Source organism: Pantherophis guttatus, chromosome 1 (assembly GCF_059756535.1).
Source record: "Pantherophis guttatus breed Tessera chromosome 1, ASM5975653v1, whole genome shotgun sequence".
Taxonomy (NCBI): domain Eukaryota; kingdom Metazoa; phylum Chordata; class Lepidosauria; order Squamata; family Colubridae; genus Pantherophis; species Pantherophis guttatus.
Genome location: NC_142063.1, coordinates 258,313,956 through 258,332,313, shown reverse-complemented (window position 1 = coordinate 258,332,313; position 18,358 = coordinate 258,313,956). Strand labels below are relative to the sequence as shown.

General features: G+C 36.2%; 1 long non-coding RNA gene across 1 annotated transcript; it reads right to left on the bottom strand.

The window, feature by feature from the left end:
* Positions 1–473: 473 nt before the first annotated feature.
* Positions 474–17,974, bottom strand: LOC117666285 (uncharacterized). Its single transcript, XR_004591706.3, has 3 exons — positions 17,495–17,974; positions 5,066–5,131; positions 474–1,255 (listed from the first exon to the last, which is right to left on the bottom strand). It is a non-coding gene; the product is annotated as an uncharacterized LOC117666285 (long non-coding RNA).
* Positions 17,975–18,358: the final 384 nt, after the last annotated feature.

Below are 18,358 nucleotides of genomic sequence, written 5' to 3'. Positions count from 1 at the left end.
AAGGAAAAAATAAGAAATATGATTTACAAAAAAAAAAAATGATCTTGGCACCAGGATATAGCTTTGAGCTTTTTTATGATGCCATAAATTTATTTTTTAAAATAGGCTAATATTTATTGAGTGTAGGGTCAAAGATGTCTGTGGCGGGGAAGAGGGTGGAATAACTAAAGGAATGTTACCCATCACAAGGCTGCAAGCTCCAGCCTTTTATACATTGTAATTTAGGAATGGAGTACGGCTGAGTTGTGATGTCACAAAACTTGTTTCATCAGATTAAACAGATTCTGTGGATGCCTCACACATGACTAATGGGGGCATTTATAGCAAGCTTATAGATCAGTGCTTAAATCTGGCCCAAGGGGCCACCCTGGAAACATTGTGTTTGGCCACACCCGCCCTGGCCCCCCCAAAGTCAAACACAACCTTGATGCGGCCTTCAATGAAATCAAGTTTGACACCCCTAATACATATACTTTGAAATTTTGTGTTCAACAAAATAAAAGCATTTATTTAATGCATCTACCATCACTTCTAACACTTGTAATACTCACAGAATATAGATTTGGCTCCTGGGTCTTTGAAAAAGCAAGGAAAGAAATACCGTGGAAACACGTTGTACCCTTGGAAGGTGTGACATTGTATAATGTGGCCCTGTCTCCCACAATGGTGACAAGTCACTAATTTAAAGTGGCAAGTGTGCTGTAAATGTGTACCCCATAGCAATACATTTTATTTTACTGTTAATGAGGCTTCCTATGCTCTGGAGGTATGTGATGCTCTCAATCCAGTCTCTTATACTGAGGAGATGCTATTACATTACATACATAAACAAATGTGATTTGCATCTCTCAAATCTTTCTAAATAAGAATCAAAATCCTCAGCTATGTTAGAAATTTCTGTAACTTGTCCAAGAGCAGCCCTTGTGGCCAGTAATCCTTGTTGTGCAGAAAAAAATCCTTCACATAAAATGTCCTGCAACTTCCCACTTGCATAGTAATGCAAGTTAATAGACACAAATCACTCTTGTGGATAATGCAATAATTTTAGGATCTTCTTAAATGTCATTCTAAGGTTGTGCTCTGTGTTCTTATGGGTATGCTTCTAAAACAGTTGATGAGAATAAGTCATGATGAGGTCTAGAAATGAACAAAGTGCTGTCCTTTACAAAAATGGCTGCACAAGCCACAGTTAGTAGAACTTGGATTTTGCATTTTTGAATCTTACTCCTCTTCTGAGTCATATCTGGACAGTGAGCTGAGAAAAAAAAACCAGGTTTGGTAATGTTAGTGTTAAACAGCTATGAGAAGACAAATATTCTTCCCCTTGCTCCAGTTGTTATGAATCAACCAGTTCTGACTCGTGAAGTCTTAATCTATTGACAGTATCCTACCAAGATCAACCCAGTGAGGTTTTCTAATTCCTGTAGCAGAGTTTCATAGCTTTCTTCTGAGTGCTAGATATGCTCATCATGATAAAAATGATGCATAGTACACAGTACACTATTTTTTCCACTGAAATGCAAATAGAAAGCTTCAGGGTTTTATTTCTCTAGGTAGGTAATTTTGCTTTGAATTCAAGGCAAAATCCTGAAAGATCACCAACTGGAAAAAATATTCAGAAATATTAAATCCAGGAAATATGATGTTGAATTATTTGTTAAAGATTTGCGGAATATATTTCTTGTTACCTGAATGGTCAAGCAAAAATGCATCAAACTGAAAACTACATAAAGAAGTAATAGATAATGTTTGGAGTGGTAATCATGCCTAAAAGCATAATAAAACAGAAGAGAAAATAACAGAACAGAGCAGAGCAAAACAAAACGTGGAAGAGGATCACACATATAATGGGATATTTTATTGGCCCAGGCTGGACAGTACAGGTAGTCCTCAACTTACGACCACAATTGACTTACCATAAATTTTCTGTTACTAAGCAAGACAGTTGTAAACGGAACTTTGCCCCATTTTATGACTTTCCTTGCCACAATTGTTAAGTGAATCACTGCAGTTTTTAAGTTAGTAACCCAGTTGTTAAACAAATCTGGCTTCCCCATTGACTTTGTTTGCCAGAAGGTCACAAAAGGTGATCACCTGACTTTGGGACACTGCAACCGTCATAAATATGAACCAGTTGCCAAGTGTCTGAAATTTGATCATGTGATTATGGGGATGTTGCAATGGTCATAAAAGTGAAAAATGGTCATAACTCACTTTTTTCAGTGCTGTTGTAACTTCAACCAGTCACTAAACGAATGGTTGTAAGTTGAGGACTATCTGTAATGCCTATTGCTGAAAAAAACAAACTGCTCTTCTATTTAAAATAAAGCATATATTTTCAGGAGTAGAAACTGCTATATCTAAAAGTACGTGCAAAATTCTGGCTGGGGGATCTTTCATGCATATTTGTTTCTCTTGGGGTAATAACCATTCTGCTTTGAACTATTCATATTCAAGAGGACTAGGGGCTTAGATGTTGCTTTTTCCAATTTTTACTAGTACTGTTGTACTATTTAATAGTACTGTTGTAGAATAGCAGGTTTCAGGTGCACTTCATAAATTCTATAAGGGGCAGTGAGGATCCAATCAACAAGAAAGCAGCCAAGTAGTGTAATAAGTAAAATAATGTCACAAGAAAAAAAATGTGTCTTGTTACAAGCTACAGTACAGATTAATATCAATCAGCTTTGAAATTTTTCAAATGGTTTCACAGAAATTTGACTTTGGTTTCATTAGTCACTAATGAATAATTACTGTACTTTGTATCTTAAAACCTAAAGAGAATGGTGTATTGTTTGGCTGTAGACAACTGCTCAACAGAACTGATGTCTTTTTAAATGCAAAGCTACATAATGAAATCTCTTAGAATAAGAATGAATATGGAAACATGCCAACTATACACAAAGGCACGTATTAAAAAAAAATCTCTTTTAGCATTATCACATCACACAAGGTCTGCCAGCTATTTCCAAGTTAATCTTACTGCTGAGCTGTTCCCTGCCCACAATCCCATATCAGAGAACCAAGATTTTGTTCACCCACTAGCACAATTTTGCTGTCAAAATATAAGCAATCTGATTCTTGGCAGCCAACATAACAGGTGTATTCCCAATTCCAAAGAGCAGACTCTGGAATCAGGAAAAATTATACCCATTTGCAATCATTTTCAGCTTTTTAGGCCCTGCAGAATTTCAATCCCAAACTCAAAGGAAAGGCAAAATGAGTGCAATTAGCATGTTGATGACAACTTGTTTATTTATGTTTATCTTGTATTTATTAGTTTTATAAATAACTCAAGATGGTAAACGTATCTAATATTCCTTTCTTCTTTTTTTATTCCTTTCAACAACAACCCTGTGAGGTGGGCTAAACTGAGAGAAAGTGACAGTTGTCTCCAAATCTGCGAATGACTCTTTTGAAATGCTTCATATGGATACTAAATTAGGGTTATCAGAACAGAGCTGCAAAAATTTGAACAAAGGCAACTAAAATATGTACTGTATTGTAATATTTGTACAGATCTTTGCATCCTGAATCTGATGTGATGCTAGAAGGAAACAGCTGATAACCAGACAGACTAAGTGACTTCCACATGTTACAAAACAAATGGCCAGAAGTCCCTTACTGTGTAAGGAACAGTGGATGAGGTAAAGTTTTAAACCCTGGGCCTATTTTAAAAAGAAGGTTAATTGCTTACTTCTTTAGTAGTTTGTCTTCATTGTTAGATCTTTTTGTATTTACAGTAAAAGTAACTTCTTTAGCCAAGTGCTGTCCTGGAGTCATTGCTGCTTGCTTCTGAGTGTGTGGATTTCTAAAGAAAGTTCTATTGCAGAACTCTGGGTGAAACTGCCATGTATTAACCCTAATTAGGTAACAGGGCAGACAGGACAGAACCTTGTAGGATTCCTCAGTACAATTCCAAGAAAACCAAATACCTACAGTGCTATCTTCAGTGTTTCTGGAAGGAGAGTCATAGAGCCACCACAAAGCTGTGACTTCAACCTTAAAGTTCTCTGCAAATTACTGTGGTCAATGACATCAGAAGCCAGGGAAGGTAATGCTCTCCCGTGTCTTTTCCAGCATCGATCATCCCTTCAGACAATCAAGGTTGCCTCTATGCCAAATCCAGATCGTAGCATTTGCTGGAAAGGATCTTATAATCGGTTTCATTAAAAGCACTACCTCCTTATTTACCAACAGAGCCTAATGTAGAATATATTAAAATGTTCAGGATTGAAAGATTTTCTTAAACAAGGCCACATCACCAATCTCCTTTAAGGCATTAGAAGACTCTGTAATCAATATTGGCAAGACTGATGCTTTAGAGCATGGATGTCAAACTCACACCATCACGTTGCTGTCATGTGCTGTCACGTTGCTGTCAGTTTGACACCCCTGTAAGAGGCTTCTGTAAGACAGGCAAGGAAGGAGCCAACATACAGAGAGTGGTGCTTAGAGATCTAAGAACCTCATACACTTTCTCAGGAAACAAACTACAAAACAAACTCAGGCTATATTATTAAGTTATGTGGTGGACTCGATTCTGGGCTTTTTTCCTTCTGGCAGCCAGCAGGCCCTTGCTGCCTGGTGAGAGACCTTCTGGCTGCCAGAAGGAAAAAAGCCCAGAATCGAGTGGATGTGACTCCACTGAGCTAGGGCTGCAGAAAAATCTTGGCTACGTAGGAAAAACCTGATTAAAAGAAATATATATATATATATTGTGTGTGTGTGTGTGTGTGTGTGTGTGTGTGTGTGTGTGTATGTAATGGAGGTCAGATGGGGCCATCTGGTTTACAGGTGAAGAGAGTTCCCTTGGGTGATTCTCTGCAGATGTAAAGGGAAATGAGATCTCTTTTCTCACTACTGCTGCATAGATCTCATGTTAATGCCTAATTACTCATTCTTGGACCATTGCCATACTTGTTTTGCCCTTAATATTTAATTACTCAAAACTATTTATTTTTCAAAACTACTCTTGGTATATTACATGCAATGGGAGAGAGGCAGTTAAGAAGCACAATATCAACAATCCTGAACATCTTGGTATATATTACTGGAAATCTACCTGGAATAAAGGAAGAATGGCATCAAGGCCTGTGATAGCTCCTAGCTCCCCAGGATCCTTAGGTAGCTAAAGGAGGTGAAAAGAGGAACATTTTAAAAAGAAAGGATCTTACCTCCCCTCTTTCCGTAATGTCACCCTTTATCCATACTATTAAAATAGGCGCATTAATGCCCCTGGAAAAAAATTAAAAAGTCATATTGAGGCCATAAATACTCATGCACATAATATAAGGTAGGAAAGAGAAATAACCCCCCTTCCCAAGCAAAATACAACAATATTGAATGTTATTGAATAAATATGTATTAAGAGAAGTAATCCCAGGTCTCCTTAATTAGCTACAGGCATTAATATTCTAGCCTGCTAAATTTCCTATTTAGCCATTCTTTTTTTTTTAACCCCTTTGTTCAATCATGCCCAGTTCTCAGAGACTGCCAGGACAAGTCCCTGTAGTTTTTATTGGCAGAGATGTTCAGCAGCGGTTTGCCATTGCCTCTTTCCTAGGACTATAGGAGCAAAAGCCATATGTATTGAGAACCACTTTTCTTCTTTCTTACTTTCTCTGGAGATGGTGATCATCTGGTCAAAGTTGGGCTAATTCTTGGAAATAGCCCCGAGAATTTCATGGAAGTGCTTTGATAGGAACAACCATTTCTTGGGTGAATGGAAGAACAATTCAAACAGTAACTATCATCTGTTCTTAACGTTACATAATTGAGATGAGATTTTGGACTTTTTAAATATCAATACAATGCGTGGTCTGCTCCAAGTAGCCATCGTGTTGCTTTCAGGAGGCTGTTCATCTCTTTATGTCTCTGCAATTGCTTGAGGAAACAGAAGGTTTCATATCTTGCCGTATAGCCACTGAAATTCAGGTCTACAAAGGACTGCCCATTTTTTGCTGCCATTCTTTTGGAATTTTCCCATTAAAAGCCTTTCTTTCTTTCTCCACTCATTCATTAGGAGTATTATTGACAAGTACAAGCCAGAGTAACAGCTATTTTATTTTCAGCATCAGTCTCCCGTTTGCTCGAGATTTACACATGCACACCTGCCTTCCAGCTCCTACTAAAAAGAAATTTTCTAATCCCACCCCACCCGCACTTTTTGGCACCCTGTGTTGGCAAACCTTTTAGATTCTCAGGAGTCTTTATTCTATGCCATCTGCTTTTTCCATCTTCTCTATACTTCCCAGTACCCTGAGGGCCATCCTATGTTTTATTTACAATTTCCTTTTGGCGTTTAAAGGATTATGTGATCCTATTCTATTCTCAGACAGCAATATTTGAGAAATATAAAATGTTTTCATTTTTTTTTCTTTTTGGAAGAAGCTAACCGTGAGTTACCATACTGGTACTATTAATTTGTTTCTTTCATTGTTTTTTAATCTTTGCATTAGTATCCTCAAAGCTTCCTGCAGCAATCCTATGTAAATAATGGTCAAAATAGCATTAAAAACCTTTCTTGGAGAAAGGGTCCTCAACTAGTGTTGGCTCCAATTAAACTATAATGTGTAGCTACAGTTTTCTTCCTGGCTGATGAACTTAATAAGTAGAACCGTTGTCTCATGGCTGGTGCAATCCCAGACAGAGCTTTTGCATTATTTGGTATGTAATATGCCCTATGCAAATCTATTCTAGAGATCCTACTGCAATGTGTATAACACACAGTGAAGGGAAAGAATTTGTGTCACTGATTCACAAATGAGTAGACTCAATTGGGTAAAATCCTGTAGTCCCATGTGAAAAGTCTGATTGACTAAAGCCATAATAGCCAGTATCTGGGGGCCAATCAGGTGATGACTGTGGAATGTAAAAAATTGTCACTTGAAATATAAGAGAAGGAAAGAGATGAATTAATAGTTACTTTTCAGACTCTGCTTTCAAATTGATAGATTGTATTATATTGTACTATAGATTGTATTATAGTAGTAGTGTTAATTCTTACTTGGAACACTGACAAGTAATACTATATGTAGGACCTAGTATCTTTACTTTGCTTATATATACACACATTTTTTTTATTTGAAAATAAGGACAAATAAAGGCAAATCGGAAATAAAAATTATAACAATATATATATACTTCATACAAGCTACCAAAGTAATAAAAAATGTACGTAAAAATGTACACACACATTTTTATATAGCATTGGTGGAAAGACACTGTTTGGGACAGAGGAAGATGGGGAAAAATTAAGAGAAGGATTTCTTCCAAGATTATTACCACCTCCATAATTAGTGGTGACTTTCAAGTGTTATTCTAAGCTGTCAAACTTGCGGCCCGCAGGCCGGATGTGTCACACGCTGGCCATGCCCATGCCCAGTTTAGGGAAGGAGAAAAAAAGTCATGATATGTCACTTGATGCTGCCATGACGACGCGAGTTTGACACCCCTGTTCTAAGCCATTTGAGTTAATCTAAATCTATAATGTTTCTCCAAAAGAATATAAATACTGTTATCTAACTCCTATTAGGAAATAAGGCTTCATTAGCAACATAGAGATTATTTTGTATTGAATAATACTATTGAACAATTTAGTATTGTCCATTCTGGCACAGGTCTCCAAGGCTTCTTGGTACAGATTTTTTCCAACTGTATCTGAAAATATTAAAGACTAAGTCAGCAATTCAAAATGTACTTTCCAGGTCATTTAGTATTGAAACTTGAAGAAGCTAATTGTCTATTCATGTTTCGCAATAAAAGATATAACATCTAGCATAATAAACATTGAAGATTGAAGAAAGTGTTTGGTGGAGCTGAAGCAATAAAACGACAAGAAAATTAGGACTATGCTCAAAGAAATTATAATCTAAAATAATACTTAGGAGAAATAAGTAGGTGTAGACAGAACTCTCGCCTGATTAGACTCTGTTTGGAATATGTATCTACTTATTTGATTAACCATTTTTAAAAAAAAATCTATTTGGAATATGTTTTCATAAACTACTGACTGAAGAAAGATAGCTTTAAATTGGCATATTTATATTTTCTGTGTATATCTTTGTTTTAAGTACAAGGGAAGGGTGATTTACTCCTATTGGTACTGGAATTTCTACCAGTTTCAGAACCAGGAATGTAATGTATACATTTTCTAAGGATCAGGGTAAGAGAATCTGGACTATCAGAAAATATTCTAAGCCATTATTTTTATCAAAACATTCACAGGGAAAGGAACTTTTTGAACTGATTGTGCATTGCTCAACACCTTCTCTCAACAACAGATGCCATGCTAGTATGTGGCTGCATAATGTTAGAAGTTATTTTTGTTAAATATCACACAGTCAACACACTAGCTATGTCGAGGAGCATCAACAGGAGAAAGTGATATCTCATTCTTCTGATACTGAAAAAAGTAAAACCTGTAAGGCACTCTTTAATCCATGCAAGGAAGGAGGTGATGGATCGCAATGGAGGAATGTTTTATTTGAGTTTAATAATCCACACTTACAATAAAACTTTTAAAAAGTTACAGCCATGAAATTCTGGCATGTGGATTTGTACATTAATAGCTTGTGCTTAGTTCTGTTCTGAATGTCTTTTTCTATATTTATAACAGGAATGGCAAACCTTGGATTCCCCTCTACTTTCTTGTGTTCCATGACAGATGAGATGACCTACAGACAATCCTTATGACCACAATTGAACCCAAAATTTATGTTGCTAAACGAGACAGTTCAGTCAATTTTGCCCCTTTTTATGACTTTCTTTTGCCACAGTTGTTAAGTGAATCACTGTAGTCATTTTTTTATTATTTTTTTATTTGATTTATATGCCGCCCTTCTCCGGAGACTCAGGGTGGCTTACAATGTGTTAAGCAATAACCTTCATACTTTTGTATATTTATACAAAGTCAGCTTATTGCCCCCACAATCCGGGTCCTCATTTTACCTACCTTAGAAAGGATGGAAGGCTGAGTCAACCTTGAGCCTGGTGAGATTTGAACTTGCAGTAATTGCAGACAGCTGATGTTAATAACAGTGCTTTAGTCTGCTGCGCCACCAGGGCTCTTTCATTAAGTTAATAACATGGTTGTTAAGTGAACCTGGCTTCCCCATTGAGTTTGCTTGTCAGATCACAAAAGGTGATCACATGATCTTCTGTGTCATAAATATGAATCAGTTACCAAGTGTTTGAATTTTGATCACGTGACCATGGAAATGCTGCAATAGTTGTGTGAAAAAATGGTCATAAATCACTTTTTTCAGTGCTGTTGTAACTTTGAATGATCACTAAATGAACTTTTGTAAATCGAGGATTACTGGTAATCGGTCTGGGGCATAGAATAAGGAGGATGCTGCCTCTATGCCTAGACTGGAGTAAAATACCTGTTAGTCTTCCAGTCTGCACATTATGACAGATGAAGGTCCAAATTAGTTGGATCTCTGTACTTATTCAAATGTTTTTTTTTATCATTCTGAGTTTTACATGTCTTCTCTTACTTATTAATTTGCTTGAGTTGTTTCCTATCAAAGATAGAACTCCCTTCTTCTCAATTTTTAAATGGGTAATTTGAGAATTAGAGTTATATGGAATTATAGAAATAATTCACACTTTTGTTAACTTTAGAGAATTTAATGTGTTTTTATATCTGTATCAAAGGAAGTTGGAAGTCATTCTTTTTCTATTTTCTTTACTTTTTCTTTTCTTTTTTTTTCCTTTTGGTACTTTTATCTTGCTTTCTTCCTGACTTTTCATTTTTCTATTTTTTTTCTTAGCTCATTTATCTTGTATTCTTTTTTTTTTTTTTGAAATTCAGGAAACACACGCACCCGTACACACATTTTTAAGGGATAACTATTAGAGAATGCTGATCTTCAAGCTTCATAAAAACAACAGCAACAAAGAACTCTGTTGCCACTTAATAGCATATTTATTAAAGGATACGTTTATATAGATCACAGTCTACTTCATGAGACCTGTGCAATCAAGTGGACTGTGATCTTATGCATTAGCTTTCAAAATGCCACAGGTTTCTGTGGCTTTGCTGCACACTGCTGTCCAGCTGAAAGCAAACATACCAAACAGAATTTTATTCCCAATCTGAATATCCTAAGGTTATTTAAAAACAGGACTTTTTTAAGTTTAAAAGAACTTAGAAAGAGAATACTACCACATGGCTGTGATGACAATTGTTTTCAGCATCTTATAATCAGATGAGGTGCCACTGAGTCTACAATTTTTAGATTAATATTCTCTTACTTCTTCTGAAAGTTAGGGCCAGGCACAGTAAAGTTTGGTAAACAATGCTTTGGTACTAAATAAGGCCTGCTGGAATCAATAAATACTTGGTTATGTCATATTTACTTTTAAATGAACTAAACTGTACTATTAGGTAGAAATTGAAATCTTGAATGATACTCAGTCCTCATCAAATGAAGATTAGTCATTCACAATGTTCTTCCTCAGTTGCTCATTAAGTGCTATTTGATCTGTGGGGCCTGTCCTCTGGCATTCATATTGTCAATAATTTCCTATTGTCTATTCATGTGGTTTCTTGGTAAAAATATAACAATGATTTACGGTTTCCTTCTCCCATGCAATATGAAATGATACTTTTGCCTTCATCACTGAAATGATTGTCTGTCCTGAAATTGTTCAGGATTTTCCTATATTGCTGCCCCTTGATACAGGCTTGCTTTAGCTAGGCAGCTGGGATGACCTTCATGCCTGGGTGACCTGTGGGAGTATCTATTTTTAACACGCACCCCTGCCTTTTGAAAAAGCACATTTGGGACCTGCACTCAGAGGTTCTTTGTTCATCCCTCCCAGCAACCTACCCATGTTCTTTTATAGATGTTACCATCAGTTATCATGCTGGTTTGTCAATAAATTACATAAATTAAGTGTGCTTTATACTGAAAAGCATTTCTCTTCTGTTATGCCTTAATTGATTGTATTCTCACATCATACTAAACTAATGTAGTATGATTTTGACTTAGGAAATTCGTGAATCCAATTGCAATGCATTCACTAATCATGGTTAAAACACACCCCGCATAATATGACACGGGCTACCTGTATCAAATATGGATGTGGTACATGTGTTTGAATTTACTTTCTCAATTCTTAACAATCATTCTAATATCCCCCTTAGATACTTTTCTTTTCCTGAACAAAATTCAAAAAACACTGTAACCTTTCATTAGGAAGAAAATGCTCCAATTTCTTAATTATTTTTTTGTCAGGTTTTATGATTCAGGTCCTTTATGTACATACTTTCTCCACAGATCCCTTCATAAAAGAGTTCATTACTTTTGTGCTCTAGGTTTTTATCTACTACATTCCAATAAGCAGGCTGCTGAGTGAAAATGTGTGCTGGAGAAGGGAACTCCTGTTGCAATAATAATAATAATATAAGGGTGTTGGGTGTGGTAACTATTAAAGTATATCACAAAAATGTCACATTTGAGAGGTAGACAATAAATCAAAGACTGAAGCCAGGAGGTAAAATCAGAAAGTGATGGAAGTAATTTTCAATGTTTGTCTAAACACCCAAATAGTCCAATCATGTTAAGACCTGAACTAGTGGGAAATTACAGTTTTGTGCCATCATATGAGTGTGAGTATTCTTTCAGACACACACACATGCATAAATACACACATACACACACGTATGCCATTGTTACAGAGTAACAGAAAAGAGAGTGGTTTTTTTAAATAAATGAAAGTGTTCCAAAAAATTAAAGCAAGTCTTGGAACAGGAAGCAAATACTATGCCAATTTAGGACTAATATTTACCCTTTACATCTGGCTCTCCTTCCTTTGCCTCAGAGGTGGGAAATCACTCCCCTTTCCCCTTTTCAAATAAAACATGGAATTATGAAGACAAGCCTATTATTTTCCTTATTGCCGTCTAAAGCTATCTGATTCCACAAAATACCCCGATATTAACAGAGTCAAACTGATTTGAGTTGCAGATCCAGTAATCTGGTTAATGCTCATCAAAAAGTAAAGCTGAGGTGAAAAGTAAAGCTATCAAAAAGTAAAGCTCAGAGTCTGTCATGTTTTCTCTAGGATAGCCCCTTTTTTGTTCTCAAAGTACAAGTGATTTCAAGGCTTTGTATATTATGGAGTGATCTTTCTGAACCTCTACCTTCCGATTTTTGTAGTCCCTTTATGGCACAGTTTGCTTTGCATATTTACAGGATTTTGTTCTTCGGTACATTGAAGGCACTCTACCTCAGGCTGTTCTAGTTGGCAAAACCACATTCAAATTGTATGGATCAAATTCTGAAACCTTAAATATTAAGTTCAGATTCTAACCCTCTTCCTCCAAGAATGTCCTCTATCATCTGTTAGACCTTTCACATCTATCTATAGATTGTTTCCTTGTCTATCACCAAGCTGTTATCATTTGTCTTGAGGAAACACATGGCAGTTGATTTCCTTCTAGGGTGACTGAAGATAAAATGCTATGTTATTAAAATATCTGAATTTGTGCTAAAATGCACTCATAGGATATATGTTGTTAGAAAGCTTAAAAATTGATATGTTAGGTTTTTCTATCTTTTAAGTAGTAATTTTAAGTACTCTGTTATTTCTACATTCTTGGATTGATGGCCAAGGTGACAAAGGTGCAGTGTGCCATCATTCTCTATTTTTCAGGACATTGATGAACAACTCTTGAGCCCTCAAGCAGCAGTAAGCATAGAAATTTAATAAAGAAACGAATAAATGCCTAACAATCCTTTTTTTTCACATACTCAAAATAGCAAGCACTGCACTTTCCTCAGTAGTGTAAGCTTAGCTAAAAAATATTGGCAAGTCATAGCAGATTGATGTTTCTTGATATTCATCTTTAAGCCCAGTTCTTTACTCCAAGATTTTTGCACCTGCATGTAGCCTAAAACCTATTTCCATATGCTTGGCTTCGCATTTGTTTTCTGCTCTATGGTCAGTTACTTTTGGGGTCCTCTGAGCTCATTATGTCCACCTAAAGTACTCATTCAATTGTTTCTTTGAATTCTCTCTTGGCATAATTACACACATCCAGTCTATGGAAAACTTCTGAAGCTTTGGAATTTGAATCAGGATCTGTCCTCACCTGATGAGATTAATGGCGTGGGATGTATCAAAAACTTCATAGTACAAGCAAATGGGCTCTAAAAATGAGCCCCAAATCAAATATACATATATATTTTTTAGGCTGGTAGTGTTTGGTATTTTAAGTTAACGTGCCTTGTATTAAAAAATACTGTTTCAAAGTGAACTTTGTGTTGAACAACCTTGTGGGACTTCAAAATGCTTTGTTTTAATTATATTGGGCCTCTTGCATTTACAAGCTACAACTTTATAGTTATTTCATGAAAAAGTTACTTTCCTTTTCTCTCCTTTCATCTTCTTACTTCTGATGGAACAAATGTCATAATCTCATTGCCATTCACCAACTCCCACAGCTTTCAAAACTTTTATCTCTGCAAGTGGATTCCACTATAGATAAACTATATTTAAGCCTTCTTATTTCCTGTTGTCTAGTATAGGCTTTAGTTAAAAAATTTAGTACACTTGAACAAAGTCGTGTTTATCTGAGCACTATTCTTATCATTCTGTGGTAGCCATTTTTCATGCAGGAAGTCCTAGGTTGAATCCTTGGAACTGACAATCCCAGCTGTGGATCAGATGTTAAGTGGAGAGATGCTATCTATTTGAATGGGCAGCACTGGGCTAGATGGCATACAAGACCCTGTCTGTCCATCCATCTGTCAGTCCATCTGTCCATCTATCTATCTGTCCACCTATCCACCCACCCACCCTGCATCTAATTTATCTATTTCAGACTTAAGCAATGTGTCCTTCTTCCCATTCCCTACCAGATACTAATACCTTGTGGCAGGTTTTGTAACAAGTTGTTTAAAAAAACAGAAACATTCTCCTTTGGGTTTACATAAAAATGTCTGTTTTCTGAAAAGCCTGTAGTCAATTAGCTTGTGTTTTATGTGTTATTATATAGTCAGATTATAGTCACAATAAATTTTACTGACAAATATTTGGATTGCAATCAGTCAATGTTATCCAAGGCCTATGAAAAGATGTTTTCATAGATGTTTTCAAAGATGTTTTATTGATATCTGTTCTTCCCATTGTGCTCTGTTAGTTCTACAAACAGGTTTGTTCTGTGCTTTTCTTTCTTTCCCCATAGTTTTGTGTTGTCTGTGATTACATGGCAAGCAAAGTGATTTTACTCTTGCGAGCCATAACAGAGAGTTATAAAATATGCATCAGAATCTTCACTCACTCTTATTTGGGAAAGATTGCATGAAGCTGCTTTTAGGAATGGATATGTTCATAGAGCACACATGATCCCTGAAGCCAAATGCATATGAATCTATTGGTAAAAATAGATAAGGAACCTAGAATCAAATATCTTTTACTCCACCATACTTGTCAAAAACACAAGATATGCTTTTGTGGCCTTATGGGTGACTCCACAGGGAAAGGAGGGGAAAGTCTGATGAGAATATCACAGGGACAGTGACCTAAAAGAGCAAAGGATGACATTAGGGGCATTATAATGACCCTTCACCTCTTTGAATTCTGACTCAGGATATCTCAGAGCCTCCAAAGCCATGGAAATAGTACTGTTGCTAAGCAATGAAGCATGGAAGAGAGCCACAATGTAAGGCCGGATTCCTAGGAAGTAAATGTTTTCTCAGAAATTTCTTCAAAATGACTATTTAATAAGCACATATGGAATACAGATGTGACATGGGATATAAGTATTGGAAGCAACATTTGTTGCAGCTCTCCTGATCCTTACTCTAGCGGATCACTGGGATTTCTGGTCTTTAGTCTTCACTTAAAATATTTTTTATGCTTGTTCTTCAGAAATATTACTATTTCTTTTGGATCCTGAAAGCTTGATTGAGCTGGATTGGCCTGGATTAATCTAACTGATTTCTCCTTGGAATCTCTGACTTTGGCTTATCAAGTTGCACTGCTTAGCAGGAGGCACTTATTAAAGCAAGAAGTCATTACAAGGAGAAGACCACCCATGTTCAGATCTTTAAAGAACCATATTCATGTGGTGAGATGGGTGGCAAACAAATTAAATACATATATACATATATGCAGAAACAAACAAACAAACAGATAAATATTCTCCAGTAGAGACCTAAAGTTAGGAAAAGAAAGAGTGGAAATCGGGAAGTGTAAACTGGAAGGACTTGATGCATTTCAAGTTTTTCATAGAACAAATTCCTCATCTGGAGCTTTCCAAGGTGCTTAAAGACCAGCCTTACTTCTCTCATGAGTGCCTGCCAATGGAGGAGTTCAAATGCCACAGAGTTTGATGGGTGAAAAAGATCCTTGCACTGGTTCTTGGCTTGGTTAAAAAAATGCTCCCTGAGTTGAAGCATAATCATGGACTAAAACAGCCTGAGATAATATGAGTCTTTCCATGCTGCCCACAACACTTCCTTGTTTTAGTTGTTCTGCTGATGTTTCTAGACAATTCTTCCACATGTCTTTTATATTGGCATGTCTCTCAAGTTCTGCTGATATAACAGATTTTAAGGTAGTTCATCTGGTAGAACTTGAATGTAGAATTGTTCTAAAAAATTTTAAAAACAACAGCAATAGGGAGCCCCAGTTAACAATCTGGATTAAATCCAGTTGCAGAGAAAAACAAATAATCTAATACCAATCTCCGAAAGTACATTTTGCCATATGCAGACAGAGTATGATTTATCTTTATGTATTCATCAATGGTGCTTAACACAGTGTTTAAAGAACTGAGAGAACAAATGGTCCCCACACTCTCAAGCTACACAAAGCTGGATTACCTCTGGATGGTCGTGATTAATAGCTGTGAAATACCTTAAAAAACAGAGAGTTTTAAATCCCCAGTAGATGAAATTCCTACATTATAGTTTATTTGAAATTCATCCCTGATCCCATCTGGATTAGATGATACTGGCCATCATACTGAGCTTAACCATAATATATTTATTTGTTTTTAATTTTTGTTTTGTACAAAACAGAGCCATTGTGATTGTAAAAAGTAGTGTTATGGCTTAGCATGTTGTCTGAATCGAGCCACCGTGACTTACTCAACAACACATGATTAAGGAAAGCATAGACTAGCACAATAGTTTAAACCATGCTATCATAATGCTTCCTCTTTCTACTCATGGGGCATTCACCCTCATATTTAGGGTTTAAAATGATCCAAAGCAGAAAAGGTTTTATTGCATTTAGCTCTTTTCAGGAAATCAATGTCAGAACAAATTCTATGCCCCATGTAGAGTAGAAAAAGGAAGCATTGCAGCATCCCCATGGTCATGCGATCAAAGTTTCGATGCTTGGCAATTGACTCACATTTATGACAATTGTAATAGCTTAGGATCATGTGATCAGCTTTTGCGACCTGCTGACAAGCAAAATCAATGATAAATCCAGATTCACTTAACAATCATGCTGCTTACTTAACAAATGCAATGAATCACTTAACAACTGTGGCAAGAAAAGTTGTAACATGGGGCTTAACACTTAACAAATGTTTCACTTAGCAGAGTGAATTTTGGGCTCAATTGTGATCATAACTAGAGGACTACCTGTAGTTCTTCTTTCTTGGTATGGGATTAGAAAGCTGGAATGTGACATATCACATCATGACTGGTTTTGCTGGAGCCCAATGTTTTCTGAAGCATTCACTTGAAAAGACTATAACCAGCTTCGTATTATACTCTATTTTGATGGTTTAACATGTGTTTTGGCATGAATCACTCAGGAGATGGGCTGGAGAAGAAGCCAGCCAGCAGGACGGGTTTCTGAAATCTGCAGGTGTGTTGTGATTGTATGTGCATCCAACAGGCAAGAGATTTGATGAATGCTAAAATTTATCTGTAGCTGGAGGGATAACCGAGTGTACAAGGGTTTGTGTTTGAACTCTCTCTCTCTCACACACACACCCTGAAAGCCTGAAGGTTTGCTTTCTTTTTTTCCAAAGCAAAACAAAAGAATATTTCATGTAATTACAGGTATCATGTGTGACTATCAATTATAGCTTCATTAGGAAATCTTTCATTTGAACTAGTCAGTAATACTTTTTTCTGATATTGCTTGACAAAGGAGAATACATGTCTTTTTGCCCAAAGGTGTTGCAGGTATGAGATTGCTAGACCAAGAGAAGCTGTGCTGTTATGGGAGACAAACAGTCTAATTTTGCCAAAGTAAATGGCTAGAAAGTAGAAGACGGAAGGGGAGAAATGGAGGCTCACTACAAACTGTTCAAACTGTCAAATTCCTTTTGAACAAATTAGCTGATTATAATCTTATTGATGCTTGGATGCCATCCAGAGTTTCTTTTACCCACTTGTAAAGAATGATTTTTTTTTAAATTGGAGTTTTCTTTTCTAAAATCAGCTTTCTATCCTGACCCTGAAGGGAAAGATTACTAGTAATGGAGCAAAATGCAAATTCAAATCCTTACCTTTGTTAGTACTCCCAAATAGTTGTAGATATGTAGGTACATCACTTCATGAAGAGTTTCTCTTTTAATTCCTGGGTACTTTCCTTTTATTTAAAAACATCAGGAACTATATTAGCAATCTTCTAAACATGAGATGGCTGGCACACAAATCCATTGGAAAAGTAATGGAGAATCCGTGGCTGAAAGACCCCCATTTCAAAAGAACTGCTTAGTTTGCCAAGAATAAAAAGAGGGTGAGATTTTTTTTCTCTTTATGTCTTCTCTGTTGTTCGTTTTTGTTTTTCCTTTCCCACTAGTCTCACCGGAAAGACAGTACTTTAAAAGACTGGCATATTTTTTATCTTTTCTGAAAGATCAGGAGTTTGGTCTCCAGAGCTTTTGAAGAACTCTTTCCTAATATACGTTTTGCTCTCATTTGTCATCCCAGCCCAGAAGTTGCTGTAACAAGGAAGCTACTGGAACAACTAGTTTTGCAAAGTATTTCCTATAAGGCAAAAATAATTATGATTCTAATTGTAATGTTTGTATTTCAGACATTTCAAAATTAAAGAAATAGCTAGGTTTTATACCTGCAAAAAAATGGAGATGGTTACATTGCTTTGAGAGTAAAAATCTAAAGCACATTTATTAGGATCAATTAATGTGATCATGAAAACAATTACAAAGTTTTTTTTCTGAATGGAAATTATCAACCAAGGATCAAACATGTGATCATAGTGAAATAATAATAATAATAATAGCTTACATCCTCCGACAATACCTTAACAGTTCCTAGGTCCTTGGTTAGGACTTGAGTTGCTGAGCTATTAACCAGCCTCAAAGGCTGTGAATCTCACCAAAGATTTAATAATAATAATAATAATA